The sequence below is a fragment of the Manis pentadactyla genome, chromosome 13, assembly GCF_030020395.1.
Source record: "Manis pentadactyla isolate mManPen7 chromosome 13, mManPen7.hap1, whole genome shotgun sequence".
NCBI lineage: Eukaryota > Metazoa > Chordata > Mammalia > Pholidota > Manidae > Manis > Manis pentadactyla.
The window spans coordinates 37,193,349-37,215,178 of record NC_080031.1 but is presented as its reverse complement, the minus strand read 5'-3'; the positions used below and the strand labels follow the sequence as shown (position 1 = coordinate 37,215,178).

The 21,830-nt window shown below is 39.5% G+C and overlaps 1 long non-coding RNA gene across 1 annotated transcript; it reads right to left on the bottom strand.

Moving 5' to 3' along the window:
- Window positions 1-6,278: 6,278 nt before the first annotated feature.
- LOC130680335 (uncharacterized) lies at window positions 6,279-21,569 on the bottom strand. The gene is made up of 3 exons (XR_008993297.1): window positions 21,448-21,569; window positions 20,880-21,027; window positions 6,279-6,411 (listed from the first exon to the last, which is right to left on the bottom strand). It is a non-coding gene; the product is annotated as an uncharacterized LOC130680335 (long non-coding RNA).
- Between the last annotated feature and the right edge of the window lie 261 nt (window positions 21,570-21,830).

Below are 21,830 nucleotides of genomic sequence, written 5' to 3'. Positions count from 1 at the left end.
AATATTAATTGACCATATATGTTTGGGTTAATGTCCAGAGTCTCTAATCTGTTCCACTGGTCTGTGGCTCTGTTCTTGTACCAGTACCAAATTGTCTTGATTACTATGGCTTTGTAGTAGAGCTTGAAGTTGGGGAATGAGATCTCCCCCACTTTATTCTTCTTTCTCAGGATTGCTTTGGCTATTTGTGGTCTTTGGTGTTTCCATATGAATTTTTTAACTATTTGTTCCAGTTCGTTGAAGCATGCTGCTGGTAATTTGATAGGGATTGCATCAAATCTGTATATTGCTTTGGGCAGGATGGCCATTTTGATGATATTAATTCTTCCTAGCCATGAGCATGGGATGAGTTTCCATTTGTTAGTGTCCCCTTTAATTTCTTTTAAGAGTGTCATATAGTTTTCAGGATATAGGTCTTTCACGTCCTTGGTTAGGTTTATTCCTAGGTATTTTATTCTTTTTGATGCAATTGTGAATGGAATTGTTTTCCTAATTTCTCTTTCTATTGGTTCATTGTTAGTGTATAGGGAAGCCACAGATTTCTGTGTGTTAATTTTGTATTCTGCAACTTTGCTGTTTTCCGATATCAGTTGTAGTAGTTTTGGGGTGGAGTCTTTAGGGTTTTTTATGTACAATATCATGTCATCTGCAAATAGTGACAGTTTAACTTCTTTACCAATCTGGATTCCTTGTATTTCTTTGTTTTGTCTAATTGCCGTGGCTAGGACCTCCAGTACGATGTTAAATAACAGTGGGGAAAGTGGGCATCCCTGTCTTGTTCCCGATCTTAGAGGAAAAGCTTTCAGCTTCTCGCTGTTCAGTATGATGTTGGCTGTGGGTTTATGATATATGGCCTTTATTATGTTGAGGTACTTGCCCTCTGTTCCCATTTTGCTGAGAGTTTTTATCATGAATGGATGTTGAATGTTGTCAAATGCTTTTTCAGCATCTATGGAGATGATCATGTAGTTTTTGTCCGTCTTTTTGTTGATGTGGTGGATGATGTTGATGGATTTTCGAATGTTGTACCATCCTTGCATCCCTGGGATGAATCCCACTTGGTCATGGTGTATGATCCTTTTGATGTATTTTTGAATTCAGTTTGCTAACATTTTATTGAGTATTTTTGCATCTACATTCATCAGGGATATTGGTGTGTAATATTCTTTTTTGGTGGGGTCTTTGCCTGTTTTTGGTATTAGGGTGATGTTGGCTTCATAGAATGAGTTTGGGAGTATTCCCTCCTTTTCTATTTTTTGGAAAACTTTATGGAGAATGGGTATTACGTCTTCTCTGTATTCCTGATAAAATTCGAGGTAAATCCGTCTGACCCAGGGGTTTTGGACTTGGGTAGTTTTTTGATTACTGTTTCAATTTCTTTGCTCGTAATTGGTTTGTTTAACTTTTGTGTTTCTTCCTTGGTCAGTCTTGGAAGGTTGTATTTTTCTATGAAGTTGTCCATTTCTTCTAGGTTTTCCAGCTTGTTAGCATATAGTTTTCATAGTAGTCTTTAATAATTCTTTGTATTACTGTGGAATCTGTCGTGATTTTTCCATTCTCATTTCTGATTCTGTTGATGTGCGTTGATTCTCTTTTTCTCTTAATTAGTTTGGCTAGAGGCTTATCTATTTTGTTTATTTTCTCAAAGAACCAGCTCTTGGTTTCACTGATTTTTTCTATTGTTTTATTCCTCTCAATTTTCTTTATTTCTTCTCTGATCTTTGTTATGTCCCTCCTTCTGCTGACCTTAGGCCTCATTTGTTCTTCTTTTTCCAATTTCAATAATTGTGACATTAGACCATTCATTTGGGATTGTTCTTCCTTTTTTAAATATGCTTGGATTGCTATATACTTTCCCCTTAAGACTGCTTTCGCTGCATCCCACAGAAGTTGGGGCTTTGTGTTGTTGTTTTCATTTGTTTCCATATATTCCTTGATCTCTATTTTAATTTGTTCATTGTTCCATTGATTATTTAGGAGCATGTTGTTAAGCCTCCATGTGTTTGTGAGCCTTTTTGTTTTCTTTGTAGAATTTATTTCTAGTTTTATACCTTTGTTATCTGAAAAGTTGGTTGGTAGGATTTCAATCTTTTGGAATTTACTGAGGCTCTTTTTGTGGCCTAGTATGTGGTCTATCCTGGAGACTGTTCTGTGTGCACTTGAGAGGCATGTGTATCTTGTTGCTTTTGGATGTAGAGTTCTATGGATGTCTTTTAGGTCCATCTGCTCTACTGTGTTGTTCAGTGCTTCCGTGTCCTTACTTATTTTCTGCCCGGCGGATCTATCCTTTGGGGTGAGTGGTGTGTTGAAGTCTCCTAAAATGAATGCCTTGCCGTCTGTTTCCCCCTTTAGTTCTGTTAGTAGTTGTTTCACATATGCTGGTGCTCCTGTGTTGGGTGAATATATATTTAGAATGGTTATATCCTCTTGTTGGACTGAGCCCTTTATCATTATGTAGTGTCCTTTTTTATCTCTTGTTACTTTCTTTGTTTTGAAGTCTATTTCATCTGATATTAGTAGTGCAACCCCTGCTTTCTTCTCGCTGTTGTTTGCCTGAAATATGTTTTTCCATCCCTTGACTTTTAGTCTTACATGTCTTTGGGTTTGAGGTGAGTTTCTTGTAAGCGGCATATATGGGTCTTGCCTTTTAATCCATTCTATTACTCTGTGTCTTTTGATTGGTGCATTCAGTCCATTCACATTTAGGGTGACTATTGAAAGATATGTACTTATTGCCATTGCAGGCTTTAAATTCGTGGTTACCAAAGGTTCAAGGTTAGCCTCTTTAGTATCTTACTGCCTAACTTAGCTCGCTTATTGAGCTGTTATATACACTGTCTGGAGATTCTTTTCTTCTCTCCCTTCTTATTCCTCCTCCTCCATTCTTCATATGTTGGTTGTTTCATTCTGTGCTCTTTCGTGTTTCCTTTAACTGCTTTTAGTGGGTAGTTGATTTTATTTTTGCCTTTAGTTATTATTTGGTTGGTCTGCTTTCTTTGCTGTGAGTTTATTTTCTCTAGTGACATCTGTTTAGTCTTAGGAGTGCTCCCGTCTAGAAAATTCCCTCTAGAATACCCTGTAGAGCTGGTTTGTGGGAGGCAAATTCCCTCAACTTTTGCTTGTCTTGGAATTGTTTAATCTTTATTTTTAAATGATATTTTTAAAATGATATTTAAAATGAAATTTTAATGATATCCTTCATATTTAAATGATAATCGTGCTGGATACAGTATCCTTGGTTCAAGGCCCTTCTGTTTCATTGCATTAAATATATCATGCCATTCTCTTCTGGCCTGTCAGGTTTCTGTTGGGAAGTCTCATGATAGCCTGATTGGTTTTCCTTCATAGGTGACCTTTTTCCTCTCTTTAGCTGCCTTTAAAACTCTGTCCTTGTCCTTGATCTTTGCCGTTTTAATTATTGTGTGTCTTGGTGTTGTCTTCCTTGGGTCCTTTCTGTTGGGAGTTCTGTGTATTTCCATGGTCTGTTTTATTATTTCCTCCCCCAGTTTGGGGAAGTTTTCTGACATTATTTCCTCAAAGACACTTTCTATCCCTTTTTCTCTCTCTTCTTCTTCTGGTACCCCTATTATACGGATATTGTTCCTTTTGGATTAGTCACACAGTTCTCTTAATATTGTTTTATTCCTGGAGATCCTTTTATCTCTCTCTGTGTCAGCTTCTATGTGTTCCTGTTCTCTGGTTTCTATTTCATCAATGGCCTCTTGCATCTTATCCATTCTCCTTATAAATACTTCCAGAGTTTGTTTCACTTCTGTAATCTCCTTCCGGACATCTGTAATCTCCCTCCGGGCGTCTGTAATCTCTCTCTGGACTACATCCCTTAGCTCTTGTATATTTCTCTGCATCTCCGTCTGCATGTTTATGATTTTTATTTTGAATTCTTTTTCAGGAAGACTGATTAGGTATGTCTCCTTCTCAGGTATTGTCTCTGTAATCTTTGTCTGCCTCAAATTTTGCCTTTTCATGGCGATAGAGATAGTTTGCAGAGCTGGCACGAGTTATGGATGGAATAACTTTCCTTCTTGTTGGTTTGTGTCCTTCCTCTCCTGGGAGAACAGTGACCTCTAGTGGCTTGTGCTGGGCAGCTGCACCTAGACAGGGCTTCTTATTCTTGCCTGGCTACTATGGAGTTTATCTCCGCTGTTGCTGTTGGCGTGGCCTGCCTCGGGCTTCTGCTCCCATATGGTGGAGCTGTGTTGGAGGGTGAATGGCCAGGAGGCTGTTTATCTCCGTGAGTGTCCTCTAAGCTGCCCTGCTATCCAGGGGTTTAGGGTGCCTGGAGTTCCCTGCTGCTGGTCTAAGTGTCCCAGGATGCTTCTGTCTGGCTGTGGGTTCCCTGTTCCTTTAAGACTTCCAAAAAGCACTCGCTTTTCTTTGTCCCCGGGGCGCCAGCTGCAGGGACCCACTCACAGGTCTTACTGTCCTGTTTCCCTAGTATCCAGGACCCCATGCATGCACTATATCTGCACTCTGAGGCGAATGGCTAGTGCTGGGTGTTTAGCAGTCCTGGCCTCCCTCTCCCTCCCTGCTCTGACTCCTCTCCTCCTGCTGGGAGCTGGGGTGTGGGCGCTCAGGTCCTGCTGGGCCGTGGCTTGTATCTTACCCCCTTTGCGAGGTGCTGTGTTCTTGCAGGTGTGGATGTGGTCTGGATGTTGTCCTGTGTCTTCTGGTCTCTCTTTTAGGAGGAGTTGTCTTTGTTGTATTTTCCAAAATATGTGTGGATTTGGGAGGAGATTTCCGCTGCTCTACTCACACCACCATCTTGGCTCCACCCCCCCTTTTTTTTCTTTTTGAAGGTTAGATTCCGTGGTTGTTAAATGCAGTCTTTGGGGAGGACTGATCTCTTCTAGGTCTGGCATTGCTTGATATTCTTTTTTGGTCACCCACTCTGTGACCCACAAGACAAGCCTTTGCTTAAGAAAAGAACACATCGACACCTTTGGCAAAAGTATTCTTTCATGGAGTTCCAGGTGGGCCACGAATTTCAGAATAAGGAATCTGTGAGGTATTGGATAGACACACACTTTTGAATCAGAGTAATGATTAATTACTAAGTGAATTCTTCATATTTAAGCAACATGCGCTAAGGCATTGTCCTCTCTGTCTAGGATGTCTCATCTATAAAAACAGTGATATCCAGGGAAAAGCAAATTAAAACCACAATGAGATATCACCTCATACCAGTAAAGATGGCCAGCATTGCAAAGACTAAGAACAACAAATGCTGGTGAGGATGCGGAGAAAGGCAGACCCTCCTACACTGCTCGTGGGAATGTAAGCTAGTTCAACCATTGTGGAAAGCAATATGGAAGTTCCTCAAAAAACTAAAAATAGAAATACCATTTGACTGGGAATCCCACTCCTTGGAATTTACCCAAAGAATACAACTTCTCAGACTCAAAAAGACATACGCACCCCTATGTTTATAGTAGCACTATTTACAATAGCCAAGATATGGAAGCAACCTAAGTGTCCATCAGTAGATGAGTGGATAAAGAAGATGTGGTACATACACAAAATGGAATACTATTTAGCCTTAAGAAAGAAACAAATCCTACCATTTGCAACATGAATGGAGCTGGAGAATATTATGCTCAGTGAAATAAGACAGGCAGAGAAAGACAACTGCCAAATGATTTCCCTCATTTGTGGAGTATAACAACGAAGCAAAACTGAAGGAACAAAATAGCAGGAGACTCAGAGACTCCATGAAGGGACTAGTGGTTACCAAAAGGGAGGGGTGTGGGAGGATGGGTGTGGAGGGGGGAGAAGGGGATTGAGGGGCATTATGTTTAGTACACATGGTGTGGGGGTCACGGAGAGAACAGTGTAGCACAGAGAAGGCTCATAGTGAATCTGTGGCATCTTACTACACTGATGGACAGTGACTGCATTGGGGTATGGGTGGGGACTTGATAATATGGGTAATGTAGTAACCACATTGTTCTTTCATGTGAAACCTTCATAAGAGCATATATCAACAATACCTTAATAAAGATTTAAAACAAAACAACAACAACAACAACAAACCAATGACATCTTTAAAGAAGGATGTTAGGGATTATTAAAAAATAATACGTAAAATTACTTTTCACAAAGTGAGAATATTTGGGAATTTTAATGTAGTTCCAAATTTGATGTTATTTTGTGAATTCTTAATTTTGCTAATGATATGAAAAGCTTGCCTTGTTATTTGTAGGGTCTTGAGTAAGCAAGCTGCATAGATCTCTGCTATTAAGAATATGAGCCTCGTTTACCAAAGATGATTCTTTTCTTCCCACCCCTCTTCCCATACTTCCTCCTTCTCCTCCTTTTCCTTCTCCTTCTTCTTTTTTTTCTTCATTTTTAACTGTTTCATCTGTGTGTTGGCTGCAGACACTTCTTTTGGACCTGTACTAAAATTCAGATTTCCTGTACTTTAATCCTGATAGAAGTGGAGAAGATAAACAATTAACTTTTTATATTGTAAACTTTAGCTGGGGGTTTATCTGTTTTGTTTATTTTCTGGAAGAACCAGCTCCTGTTTTCATTGATTCTTTCTATTGTTTTATTCTTCTCAAATGTATTTATTTCTGCTCTGATCTTTATTATGTCCCTCCTACTGACTTTGGACCTCATTTGTTCTTCTTTTTCTAGTTTCATTAATTGTGAGTTTAGACTGTTCATGTGGGATTGTTCTTCTTTCTTGAGGTAGGCCTGTATTGCAATATACTTTCCTCTTAGAATGGCCATTGCTGCATCCCACAGGTTTTGGTCTGTTGTGTTGTTGTTTTCATCTGTCTCCATATATTGCTTGATCTCTTTTTCTATTTGGTCATTGACCCATTGATTATTTAGGAGCATATTGTAAAGCTTACAGCGTTTGGGGGCATTTTTGTTACAGAGAAATTTGTGGGGCAAATTACTGGAATCTGACTGCAATGAAAAAGAGAGGAGAGACTTGCAGTAACCAGCAAAGGGATCTTGGCAGACCAAGTTCATACCTGCCATGCCCAAGGAGTAATTCCAACCAGCAGCATTGCTCATCAGAAGAGTCAAGTTGTGGAGGTATTCTGACCATGGAACTCAGAGAGGCACAGACCTTCCTGATTTGGATACTGAAGCAGTTTTGCTGGCCCTAACATCTGGTTTGCTCATACCTAGACAAGTAACTGAATCATAGTCCCATCCATTGTGGAGTGTATCTTCTAGCCCCATCTGACCAAAAGGGATGGTGACAAAGTTCTGAAATGGTGTTCAGTGGAACTTGAGCTGAAAGGCAGGTGAGCAGCCCTGACTGTCCCGAGTGAAAAGCAAGTACCCGGTGTGGAGGGTTCCTGTGTTATGCACACAAGGGGTGTCCAATTACAGGCAAGGCAGAAGGTAGCTGTTGCTCTTCCTGACCAGAGAGCCTCTTTGGAAAATTGACAGTAGCCTGGAATGGCCCCTCTTCCTTATGCCCAGGCAAGGGGGCTCAAACACAGCCCCTCTCACTGGGGAGAGTGTCTTACAGCCCCATCTGACCAGGCCAATATTCCTGATGAATATAGATTCAAAAATTCTCCATAAAATACTAGCAAACTGGGAGGAGGAGCCAAGATGGCGGCATGAGTAGTTCAGTGGAAATGTCCTTCCAAAAACATATATATTTTTGAAAATACAACAAATACAACTATTCCTAAAAGAGACATCAGTAGATACAGTACAACAGCCAGGCTACATCTACATCTGTGAGAACTCAGCATCACACGAAGGGGGTAAGATATAAGCCGTGGCCCAGCGGGACCTGAATGCCCCCCTACCCCAGACCCCAGCAGAAAGAAAGGAGTCGGAGTGGGGAGGGAGTGAAAGCCCAGGACTGCTAAACCACCAGCTCTAGAAATCTGCACCAGGAGCACAGACACATGGTGTACAGGGTGCTGGATATTAGAGAAATGGAAAAGCAAAACCTGCAAGAAGGTCCCTGCAACTGGCACCCCTGAGATAAAAGAAAAGCGAGTGCTTTTTGCATGTCTTAAATGGACAGGGACCTCACAGCTGGACAAAGTTGTCCTGACACATGCACCCCAGCACCTGGGAATCTGGTGAACTCTAGGCGACCTAACTCCCTGGGTAGCAGCACAGCTCTGAAGCCCCCCACAGCAATAAGCAGCCTTCCAGTCATTCCACCAACTGGCGCAGACCCCGACACACCGACCCAGTAGTGGGAGAGCAGCTCCATGCACTGGGGGCGGTGGCGCCAGAGGGGCCCGGGAGCGGCCTGCACGAGGCCGCAGCGGTGGCGGCCGAGCGGCCTGGGTCTGGCCCAGATGGGCCGGCGGCATTGGTGGCAACAGAGCGGCCTGTGCGGGCCCAAGGCAGCAGCACCTGAGTGGCCTGGGACTGGCCAGTGTGGGCTGGCAGTGGCGGTGACAGAGTGACCCGCACAAGCCCGCGGCAGCAGCACCAGAGGGGACTGGGAGTGGCCCATGCGAGCCCGTGGCATTGGCAATCGAGCGGCCTGGGAGCAGCCCACAAGTGCTGGTGGTGGCGGTGCTGGAGGGGCCCAGGAGTGGCCTGCAGGAGAAGCTGTGCCCCCAGCAGCAGCTCAGCCTGGCGCGGCGCCGCCTGGGCCAGACCCAAAGGCCGCTGTCAGCACACAGCTGCCAGCAGGGGCGCCGCTTTTGCAAGAGAGTGCACTGGCAAGCCTGCCACTCCCCACAGGGGTCTGTGCTACTCTGACAGAGAGCCCACCCACAGCAGCTTAGGGGAATAACCTGGAAGCTGTTCCACCAGTGTGGGTAACTGACACAGGCAGTGGAGAAGGGCAAGGCGACCAGCAAGCAGGAAAAGACTTTGTTCTCTGAGCTGACACATGTGATACCGGCCTACAGCTACCTCTATCACCAAGAAAAGGCAGAAGAATGTAGTCCAGTCCAAAATAGTCCAGACAACCCTGAGAGAGGGCCAGGGGAGATAAACCTAACTAATCTCCCCAAAAAAGAATTCAAAATAAAGGTCATAACCATGCTGATGGATCTTCAGAGAAATATGCAAGAGCTAAGGGATGAAGTCCGGAGGGAGATTTCAGAAATGAAACAATCTCTGGAAGGATTTAAGAGCAGACTGGATGAGGTTCAAGAGGCCCTTAATGGAAAAGAAATCAGAGAACAGGAATGCAGAGAAGCTGATGCAGAGAGATAAAAGGATCTCTAGGAATGAAAGACTATTAAGAGAACTGTGTGACCAATCCAAATGGAACAATATTCGCATTATAAGGGTACCAGAAGAAGAAGAAGAGAGAAAAAGGGATAGAAAGTGTCTTTGAAGAAATAATTGCTGAAAACGACCCCAAACTGGGGGAGGAAATAGTTGCTCAGACCATGGAAGTACACAGAACTCCCAATAGAAGGGACTCAAAGAGGATAACACCAAGACACATAATAATTAAAATGACAAAGATCAAGGAGAAGGACAGTTTTAAAGGCAGCTAGAGAGAGGAAAAAGGTCACCTACAAAGGAAAACCCATCAGGCTATCATCAGACTTCTCAACAGAAACTTTACAGGCCAGAAGAGAATGGCATGATATATTTAATGCAATGAAACAGAAGGGCCTTAAACCAAGAATACTGTACCCAGCATGATTATCATTTAAATATGAAGGAGGGATTAAACAATTCCCAGACAAGCAAAAGTTGAGGGAATTTGCCTCCCACAAACCACCTCTACAGGGTATTCTAGAGGGACTGCTCTAGATGGAAGCACTCCTAAGGCTAAATAGATGTCACTAGAGAAAATAAAATCACAGCAAAGAAAGCAGACCAACCAAATACTAACTAAAGGCAAAAAATAAAATCAACTACCCACAAAAGCAGTTAAAGGAAACACAAAGAGCGCAGAATAAAACAACCAACATATAAAGAATGGAGGAGGAGGAATAAGAAGGGAGAGAAAAAAAGAATCACCAGACACTGTTATTAACAGCTCAATAAGGCGAGTTAAGTTAGACAGTAAGATAGTAAAGAAGCTAACCTTGAAACTTTGGTAACGAAGAACCCAAAACCTGCAATAGCAATAAGTACATATCTTTCAACAATCACCCTAAATGTAAATGGACTGAATGCACCAATCAAAAGACAAAGAGTAATAGAATGGATAAAAAAGCAAGACCAATCTATATGTTGCTTACAAGAGACTCACCTCAAACCCAAAGACATGCACAGACTAAAAGTCAAGGGATGGAAAAACATATTTCAGGCAAACACCAGGGAGAAAAAAGCAGGTGTTGGACTACTAGTATCTGACAAAATAGACTTCAAAACAAAGAAAGTAACAAGAGATAAAGAAGGACATTACATAATGATAAAGGGATCAGTCCAACAAGAGAATATAACCATTATAAATATATATATGCACCCAATACAGGAGCACCAGCATATGTGAAACAAATACTAACAGAATTAAAGGAGGAAATAGAATGCAATGCATTCATTTTCGGAGACTTCAACACGCCACTCACTCCAAAGGATAGATACACCAGACAGAAAATAAGTAAGGACACGGAGGCACTGAACAACATACTAAAACAGATGGACCTAATAGACGTCTATAAAACTCTACACCTGAAAGGAACAGGATACGCATTCTTCTCAAGTGCACATGGAACATCCTCCAGAATAGACCACATACTAGGCCACAAAAAGAGCCTCAATAAATTTAAAAAGATTGAAATCCTACCAGTCAACTTTTCAGACCACAAAGGTATAAAACTAGAAATAAATTCTACAAAGAAAACAAAAAGGCTCACAAACACATGGAGACTTAACAACATGCTCCGAAATAATCAATGAATCAATGAACAAATTAAAATAAAGATCAAGCAATATATGGAAATGAATGACAACAACAACACAAAGCCCCAACTTCTGTGGGACGCAGCAAAAGCAGTCTTAAGAGGAAAGTATATAGCAATCCAGGCATATTTAAAGAAGGAAGAAAAATCCCAAATGAATAGCCTGTCACAATTATCGAAAATGGAAAAAGAAGAAGAAATGAGGCCTAAAGTCAGCAGAAGGAGGGACATAATAAATATCAGAGAAGAAATAAATACAGTTGAGAAGAATAAAACTATAGAAAAAAATCAATGAAACCAAGAGCTGGTTCTCTGAGAAAATAAACAAAAGATAAGCCTCTAGCCAGACTTATTAAGAGAAAAAGAGAATCAACACACATCAACAGAATCAGAAACAAGAAAGGAAAAATCACAACAGACCCCACAGAAATACAAGGAATTATTAGAGAATACTATGAAAACCTATATGCTACGAAGCTGGAAAACCTGGAAGAAATGTACAATTTCATAGAAAAATACAACCTTCCAAGACTGGCCCAGAAAGAAACAGAAAATCTAAACAAACCAATTACCAGCAAAGAAATTGAAGTGGTAATCAAAAAACTACCCAAGAACAAAACCCCCGGGCCAGACAGATTTACCTCGGAATTTTATCAGACATACAGAGAAGACATAATACCCATTCTCCTTAAAGTTTCCCAAAAAAATAGAAGAGGAGGGAATACTCCCAAACTCATTCTGTGAAGCCAACATCACCCTAATACCAAAACCAGGCAAAGACCTCACCAAAAAAGAAAATTACAGACCAATATCCCTGATGAACGTAGATGCAAAAATACTCAACAAAATATTAGCAAACCGAATTCAAAAATACATCAAAAGGATCATGCACCGTGACCAAGTGGGATTCATCCCAGGAATGCAAGGATGGTACAACATTCGAAAATCCATCAATACCATCCACCATATAAACAAAAAGAAGGACAAAAACCACATGATCATCTCCATAGATGCTGAAAAAGCATTCAACAAAATTCAACATCCATTCATGATAAAAACTCTCAACACAATGGGTATAGAGGGCAAGTACCTCAACATAATAAAGGCCATAGATGATAAACCCACAGCCAACATCATACTGAATAGCGAGAAGCTGAAAGCTTTTCCTCTGAGATCGCAAACAAGACAGGGGTGCCCCTCTCCCCACTGTTACTCAACATAGTCTTGGAGGTCCTAGCCACAGCAATTAGACAAAAGAAAGGAATACAAAAAATCCAAATTGGTAAAGAAGAAGTTAAACTGTCACTATTTGCAGATGACATGATATTGTACATTAAAAAACTCTAAAGACTGCTCAACAAAACTAATTGAACTAATATCAGAATTCAGCAAAGTTGCAGTATACAAAATTAACACACAGAAATCTGTAGCTTTCCTATACACTAACAATGAACCAATAGAAAGAGAAATCAGGAAAACAATTCCATTCACAATTGCATCAAAAAGAATAAAATAGCTAGGAATAAACCTAACCAAGAAAGTGAAAGACCTATATCCTGAAAACTATAAGACACTCTTAAGAGAAATTAAAGAGGACACTAACAAATGGAAACTCATCCCATGCTCTTGGCTAGGAAGAATTAATATTGTCAAAATGGCCATCCTGCCCAAAGCAGTATACAGATTTGATGCAATCCCTATCAAATTACCAACAGCATTCTTCAATGAACTGGAACAAATAGTTCAAAAATTCATATGGAAACACCAAAGACCACAAATAGCCAGAGCAATTCTGAGAAGGAAGAATAAAGTGGGGGGGGGGATCTCGCTCCCCAACTTCAAGCTCTACTACAAAGCCACACTAATCAAGACAATTTGGTACTGGCACAAGAACAGAGCCACAGACCAGTGGAACAGATTAGAGACTCCGGACATTAACCCAAACATATATGGTCAACTTATATATGATAAATGAGCCAAGGACATACAATGGAGAAATGACAGTCTCTTCAACAGATGGTGCTGGCAAAACTGGAGAGCTACATGTAAGAGAATGAAACTGGATCACTGTCTAACCCTATACACAAAAGTAAATTTTGAAATGGATCAAAGACCTGAATGTAAGTCATGAAACCACAAAACTCTTAGGAAAAAACATAAGCAAAAAACTCTTGGACATAAACATGAGTGACTTCTTCATGAAAATATTTCCCTGGGCAAGGGAAACAAAACAAAAGTGAACAAGTGGGACTATATCAAGCTGAAAAGCTTCTGTATAGCAAAGGACACCATCAATAGAACAAAAAAGTATTCTACAGTATGGGAGAATATATTCATAAATGACAGATCCAATAAAGGGCTGACACCCAAAATATATAAAGAGCTCACATACCTCAGCAAACCAAAAGCAAAAAATCCTATTAAAAAATGGGCAGAGTAGCTGAACAGACAGTTCTCCAAAGAAGAAATTCAGATGGCCAACAGACAGATGAAAAGATGCTCCACATCGCTAATCTTCAGACAAATGCAAATTAAAACCACAATGAGATATCACCTCACACCAGTAAGGATGGCTACCATCCAAAAGACAAACAACAACAAATGTTGGCCGGGTTGTGGAGAAAGGGGAACCCTCCTACACTGCTGGTGGGAATGTAAATTAGTTCAACCATTGTGGAAAGCAGTATGGAGATTCCTCAAAATGCTCAAAATAGACTTACCATTTGACCCAGGAATTCCACTCCTAGGAATTTACCCTAAGAATGCAGCACTCCAGTTTGAAAAAGACAGATTCACCCCTATGTTTATTGCACCACTATTTACAATAGCCAAGAATTGGAAGCAACCTAAGAGTCTATCAGTAGATGAATGGATAAAGAAGATGTGGTACATATACACAATGGAATATTATTCAGCCATAAGAAGAAAACAAATCCTACCATTTGCAACAACATGGATGGAGCTAGAGGGTATTATGCTCAGTGAAATAAGCCAGGTAGAGAGAGACAAATACCAAATGATTTCACTCATATATGGAGTATAAGAACAAAGAAAAACTGAAGGAACAAAACAGCAGCACAATCACAGAATCCAAGAATGGACTAACAGTTACCAAAAGGAAAGGGACTGAGGAGGATGGGTGGGAAGGGAGGGATAAGGGCGGGGAAAAAGAAAGGGGGCATTACGATTAGCATGTGTAGTTGGGGGGGACATGGGGAGGGTTGTACAACACAGAGAAGATGAGTAGAGATTCTGCAGCATCTTACTATGCTGATAGACAGTGACTGTAAATGGGGTTTGTGGGGGGGACTTGGTGAAGGGGGGAGCCTAGTGAACATAATGTTCTTCTTGTAATTTTAGATTACTGATACCAAAAAGAAAATACTTGCAAACTGAATTCAGCAACAAAGTGAAGAAGTCATTCACAGTGGTCAAGTGTGATTATCCCAGGGATTCAAGGCTGGTTCAATATATGTAAATCAATCAATGTGACATAACACATTTATAGAATAAAATAATCATATTAACCCCTCTCAATACAGGCAGAAAAAGCATTTGACAAAATTCATCACTGTTCATGATAAAAACTGTTGACAAGTTAGACATAAAAGCAAACATATCTGAACATAATAAAGTACACATAAGACAAACTCACAGCTAATATCATACACACTCAATGGTGAAAGGTTGAAGGCTTTTCCTCTAAGATTAGGAACAAGATAAAGATGTCCACTCTCATCACTCCTACTCAACATAGTACTAGGGATCCTAGATAGAGCAATCAGGCTAGAAAAAGTAATAAAAAGTATCCAAATTGGAAAATGCAAAGTAAAAATAGTCTCTACTTACAGATGAGATGATTTTATATATTAAAAAAATATAAACAGTAAACTAAAAATGTGTTAGGTCTAATCAATGAATTCAGTGAAGTTACAGAATACAAATTTAACATATAAAAAACAGTAGCATTTCTATATACTTCCAACAAGTTTTCTGGAAAAACAATTTCACCCTTTTTACAACAGCATCAAAAATTTAAAAAACCACTTAGGAATAAATTTAACTAAGGAAGTAAAAAAATCTCTCCTCTGGAAAGTATGTCAGTAAAGAAATAAATCAAAGAAAAAAAATAAATGGAAAGACATCCCATGTTCATGCAGTGCATAATTAATATCATTAAAATGTTAATGATACCAAAAGCTATCCATAGATTGCATGCAATCCCTAGCAATATTCTAATAGCATTTTTTTTTACAGAGGTAGAACATTTCTAAAAGTTATATGGGACCAGAAAAGATCCCACACAGCCAAAGAAATTCTGAGAAAGGTGAACAAAGCAGGAGGCATCACACTTCCTGATTTCAAGCTTTACGATAAACTATAGTAAATTAAACAGTATAGTACTGGTAGAAAAACAGACAAATAGACAATTGAACAGAATCAAGACCCCAGAAATAAACCCAAGCATACTCAGTCAACTAATATTTCACAGGGGAGCCAAGAATACTTGATGGAGAAAGTACAGTCTCGTGAATAAATGATGTTAGGATAACTGGATAGTCACTTAAAATGGACTAAAGACTTAATGCAAGACCTAAAACCATGAAACTCCTGAAGAAAACATAGGAATAAAATTCCCTGACATTAGTCTTAGTAATGATTTTTTGGATATGACACCTGAAGCACAACCAACAAAATCTAAAACAAACAAGCGGTACTACATCAAACTAAAAAGCTTCTGCACAGCAAAAGAGAACCTACAGAATGGGAAAAAATATTCCCAAACCATGTATCTGATAAGGAGTTAATATCCAAAGTACATAAAGAACTCATATGGCTCAACAGTAAAACAAAGAAAACAATTAAATAATGGGCAAAGGACCTGAATATGTATTTCTCCAAAGAAGATACACAAAAGGCTAATAGGTATATGAAAAGATGCTCAACATGACTAGTCATTAGAGAAATGCAAATTAAAAGCACAGTGAGATATCACTTATGCCTATTAGAACGGTCTTCATGAAAAAGACAAGAGATAACACATGTTGGCATGTATATGGAGAAAAGGACTGTAAACTGGTACAGCCCTATGGAAAACAATATGGTGAAGCCTCAGAAAATTAAAAACAGAACTACCATATGATCCAGCAATTCCACTTCTGGGAATATATCCAAAGTAAACAGAAACAGTAACTCAAAAAGATATCTGCATCCCCACGTTCACAGCAGCATTATTCACAATAGTTAAGAAATGGAAACAACCTAAGTGTATGTCAGTTGATGAATACATAAAGAAGTTGTGGTGTAAACAAACAATTGGATATTTTTCACCCATAAAAAGGAGGAAATCCTACCATTTGCAACAACATGGATGGACCTTAAAGGCATTATGCTCAGTGAAGTAAGTCAGACAAAGAAAGATAAATACTGTATGGTCTAACTTACATGTGGAATATGAAAACAAAACAAAACAAAAACCACATGCATACAACCAAACTCAAAGAAAAAGATCAGAATTGTGGTTACCAGAGGTGGAGAGAAAGGGGAAGGAGGAATTGGAGGGAGTCAAAAGAAACAAACTTCCATTTATAAGATAAATAAGTACTAGGGATGTAATGTACAAGATGACTATAGCTAATACTGCTGTATGATATAATGGAAGGTTGTTAAAACAGAGTAAATTCTAAGAGCTCTTATCACAAGGAAAATTTTTTCCTTTTCCTTTTTTCTTTCCTTTTTATTTTACCTACCTGAGAGAAGATGGATGTTAGCTGAACCTACTGTAGTAACCATTTCACAACATATGTAAAGCAAAGCATCATGCTGTATACCTTAAACTTATATAGTGATATATGTCATTTATTTCTTAATAAAACTAGAAAAAAGTCATAAACAAGCTATGAATGCTATTAGTGTTATTACTTATTGTTTTAAAAGTTCTAGGACATTTAATACAAAAAATGAGATAATTAGTGTAAAAACTGGCAAAATAGATGTAATTCTCTGACATTTTATTGTATATCTAGAAAATTCTCCTCTCTCCAAAAAGAAAAATTTGTGTAAGTGATGGAACAATAAATACATCAAAAAACATCATAGCTTGTAACTGCACTGCCAGTGAATATAGGCAGAAATGAGAGAAATTATACCTTCCATTCACAGCTGCAACAAAAATTATTTAAAAAGTTTATACTAACACATGGTACAAAATTTCAAAGATACAAAAGGGCACATTAGTGGAAAGATTTAACGCATGTTTCCCAGCACTGACTTGTCCTCCAGAGAACAAGATGCTATAAGAACAAGTAAATATGATATTTGTATGTGTATATTTTACTTCCAAACACACTAAAAAAAATAGCATACTATAGTGCAATGCCACTTGAATTATTCATTAAACAATTTATTATGAAGAGCTTTCCATTCCAGTAAATAAATAGCTGATTATTCTTCTTAATGTATCCATTAATCAGTTATGTGTTGATGGACAGGCTGCCTCCAATCCTTTGTTATTACACATACTTATGCAGTGAATATCCTTTGAACCAACATAACTGTTACATATTTTTCTAGAAGTAGAATTGCTAGTTCAATGGTAAGTGTATACATTTAATAGCTTGACTGAGGTATAACTGAAAGAATAAAGTGCAAAAATTAAAGTACACAGCTTGGTATATTTTGATGTATGTATATAATGTTATATCATCCTTGAAATCAAGATAATGTATCACCCCCAAAGTTTCCTAATGAGAGTAATTTCTCTCTTCAGTCATTCTATCCTTCCTCCCCATGTCCTCAGGCAACCATCAATCTGTTTGTTGTCAATAAACATTAGTTTGCATTTTCTAGAATTTTACATAAATGGAATAATACAGTATGTACTCCTTTTGTCTGGATTCTCTTGGTATAGTTATTTTGAAATATATCTATATTGTAGTGTATATCATGCTTTCTTATTTCTGATTGTTGGTTTGTTGTGTATATGTCTGTGTGTACACCACAGATTATTCCTTTTTCTATTAGATGGAAATGAGTTTTTTCTATATTTTAGATATTATAAAAGAACCTCCTCTGAACATTTATGTACAAGTCTTTATATGGACTTATGGTTTCATTTCTTTATTGCTCTCAGAGGAGAAAGCCTAGATCATATGGGTGTTGAATGCATACTTTAAGAAACTCCTAAACTCTTTCTAAAGTGATTGTACCATTTTCCATGTGCACAAATGATGCTTGAGAGTTCCAGTTGCTCCACATCCTCACCAGCACTTGATATGATCAGACTTTTTAACTATTCTAATAGGTGTGTAATGATATCATACTGTGATTTTAATTTGCACTTCCTAATGATGCTGCTGAATATGTTTCCATGAATTTGTTTGCTGTCTACGTATCTTTTTTGGTGATGTATCTGTTCAGATATTTTGCCCATTTTTTTATTGAGTTGTTTTTTTACTTATTGAGATTGGAGAGTTCTTTATATATTGTAGATAAGAGTCTTATAAAACATTATTTGCAAAATTTTTCTCTCCATGTGTGGCCTCTCTTTTTACTCTCTTAAGAGTGTATTTTGAAGAGTAGAAGTTTAATGTTGATTCAGTCTAATTTATTAATGTATCTTTACATGTATTCTGTTTTTGTTCTGATATCCAGGAAATCTTTACTTAACCCTAGGTCACAATGTTTTTGTCCTATGTTGTCCTCTAGAAGTCTTATAGCTTTAAGTTTTACATTTAGGGGTATGATCCTTTTTAAATTGTTTCTGTATTGGTGTGAGATATGAGTCAATGTCAAATTTTTTTCAGGTGGATGTCCAATAGTTCTAGAACAATTTTTGAAAAAAACTACCTTCACCCACTGAAATGTCTTTGCAACTTTGTTGAAAATTAGTTGTCAATGTACGTGTGGGTTTTCTTCTCAATTTCATTCTGATTGCTAAACACCCATGAGTTTACTTGTAATCCAGAAATGTAGGGTTACAATTTTTGAAAGTGAAATATGATAGTGCAAAAAATGTTGTCAGGAAAAGATTACTTTTGGGGTAATTTTCTTTTCCTAAAGAAAGTGGGTGCTATGAACTGAAGTGTGTCCCCTCCAAATTCACATTGAAGCTGTAACTCTTGATGTGATAGTTGTTGGAGACAAAAGTCTTTAGAGAGGTAGGGTAGTGAGATGAATTCACAAACGTGAAGCCCTAATCCAATGGGATGGGTATCCTTATAAGAGGGGGAGAAGTCCCCAGAGGAGTCTGCATCTCAGACTCTATCTTAGAGTCTCTATCTTCACGTTGGAAAGGCCACGTGAGGATAAAGCAAGAAGGCGGCATCTGCAAGCCAGGAAGAGAGCTGTCACCAGAAACACCCCTGACAGCACCTTGACCTTGGACTTCTGGCCTCCAGAACTGAAAGAAAATTAATTTCTGTTGTTTAAACTACCCAGTCTGTGATATTTTGTTATGGCAACCAAGGAGACACATACAGGGTGATTTGAGAAACTCTTGAGAAAACTGAAATTAAGAAACTTGAGCCCCCACTGAATATGCTGGTGGATCCTTACTTCCACTTATTGGAACACTGTAATAAAGAGGAGAAACACTAGATGCTTTTTATGGTAATAGTTTCATTATCTGATATATCTGACAGCATTTAACTGATCCAGATCAATCCTTCAAGAATAAAATGTATAGGTGGGCTTTGATGGGTTTTTTTCTAGAGAAACTTAACCTGATTGATACATTATTATTACTAGAGGAAATGTGCATAGCTTAATGAGATTAGTGGAATCATCTCTGTAAGGAATGAAAATAATTTTTGAGATTGTAGCACCAAAAGGAGGAAATAGACTGACCTGGAAATAACACACAAGAGATAGTGAAAAACTATTCATTGTTTTAAAAATGACTATCTAAGGTTGTTGAGAGCTTATAATGTACAAAAATACTACTAAGGAAATTTCAAATTAGACTATTGTAAACAGTCTAAGAATGAACTGCTCATGAGAAAAATTAACTTGCTTTGGGGCTATGAATAAGATTCTTAAAAAGGATGGGTGGAATTTGACCTGGTCTTGAAAAGTAGCCCTTGAGAACCCAGATGTGGAAGGGGGCATCCCAGGCCACGGAGAGCGCTCGGGCTATGGAAAGGTAGAAAACAACAGTGCTGAGCTCAAGGACACTGTGGTGGCTGGGAAATGAGGTGCTGGAGAAGGAAAGGGGTGCTCAAGAGAAAACACTACAGAGCCTGTGACATGTGTGGACAGAACATGAAGAGTACACAAAGCAACACGGAATCAATTTTTTTTAACACTCTCTCTCAAACAGAAGCATTTTCCATAAAGCTCTACATTTGTCTTTAAGATGTCTTTTCCTATGTATTTTTGTATGTTGTGCCTATGACCCACCTGGGTTAAAAGCCCCTGCACTCCAAGAGCTCAGTTTTAATGATGGGAAGTAGATGAATAAGGAGACAATTACAATTCAGTGTATGATTTATTAATGGCAAAAACTACCTTTATGTGACACTAGTCAAACAGGAAGGAGCCATTAAGCTATTTGTATCCAAATCACACATTAAACTAAAAGAATACCAATCCAAATGAAAGTCTGAGTTCGTATAATTTAAAAACAGAATCACAAATGAAGAACATGGGCTCCGCACAGGGCTGTCTTCTTAGAGTGTCATAAGAGGGGCTGGCTTAAATGTGCTTTCAGCACAGTCTTGAAACTCTTAATTTTATCAGAATTCTGAGTTTTGTAGGGGGCCAATGGAAAACCTGTCAAGGTCTTAGTTTCAGGTCGTGTGGCGTCCTGCCTCCCACATTCTCCCAGTTGGGTTCTTGGGCTTCCCACCTCCGGGCCTTTGCCCAGGAACTACCGTCCTCGTGTTCCAGGACCTGCCTCTCTAAGGCCTGGGGCAGGGGTCCCAGGCACAGGTGAGGGTCTACACGAGACCCATTAGTATTGCTGTGCTTGAGGAGCTCCAGATTAAATGCCAATAAAAACACATGACACACCAAGATACTACGGAAAAAAGAAGACATTTTTCCTACTTTTTGAATGAGGGTTCCTGTATTTTCATTTTGCACTGGGCCTTGCTGACCATGTAACCAGCCCTGGAGTCCTGTAGCAGTGATCGGTCCCAGCTGGGCAACTCTGGCTAAATAAAATAGTTGGCTCCTGCGAAGTCCATTGCCGCATCTGTAAAATCATAATAATAGTTCCTATCTCACCGGATATCTATGAATATTTTGGAGATAATTCATGCAAAGTGATTGCCCCTGCGCTTGACGCATTTCTACGCTCACTTAAACCAGGTGTTAACTATTAATACATTTTCTAATTAAGATTCACTTCCTTACGCCTCCTCTCCCGCAGACTAATCCTTCAAAACAGACATTTTCACAGGCAGCAGTAAATGTACATCCGGGTCTTGCTTTAAGCATTTACTATCTACAGTTAAATCTTAACAGTGTGCAGAGTATGTCCAAGGCTGAGCTATACTGTAAGGCTAGCGATAAGGCGTGGTTGTTAAAAGTGCAGGAATAATCACAAACACTAGATAAAAACTCGGCACAAAGATTGGTCACTCAATCCTTCTATCAAAGCTCCTTCACCTACATTGGGACACAAAGCCAATGTTCTTCCAAAACCAGGCCACGTCTACAAACGAGTATAATAAAATGAGCATCCTGAACACCTCCAGACCGCAAGCTCTGCTATCACCGCGCCTCTGGGACGCCAGCCAGAGGCCGGGTTCCACAGGAGCGCGCAGTTCCGGCGCATGGCCCTGTGCTCCGGAAGTGGTTCCCCCCAGTACCGCTCTTTGCATCAGAGCCAGTCTCACTTTTCCTCAGGCGTCGGCCGAAGCCTCCTGCAGACGAGTTTTGGACGAAAGGGCCTCCCGTACGGGGGCGTGGCCACGCAGCCGCAGTCCGGCCGGTGCGGTTCACGTGCCGACGGCGACGGCCCCTCCTGACCCGTAGTGGCCCGGCCGGGGACTC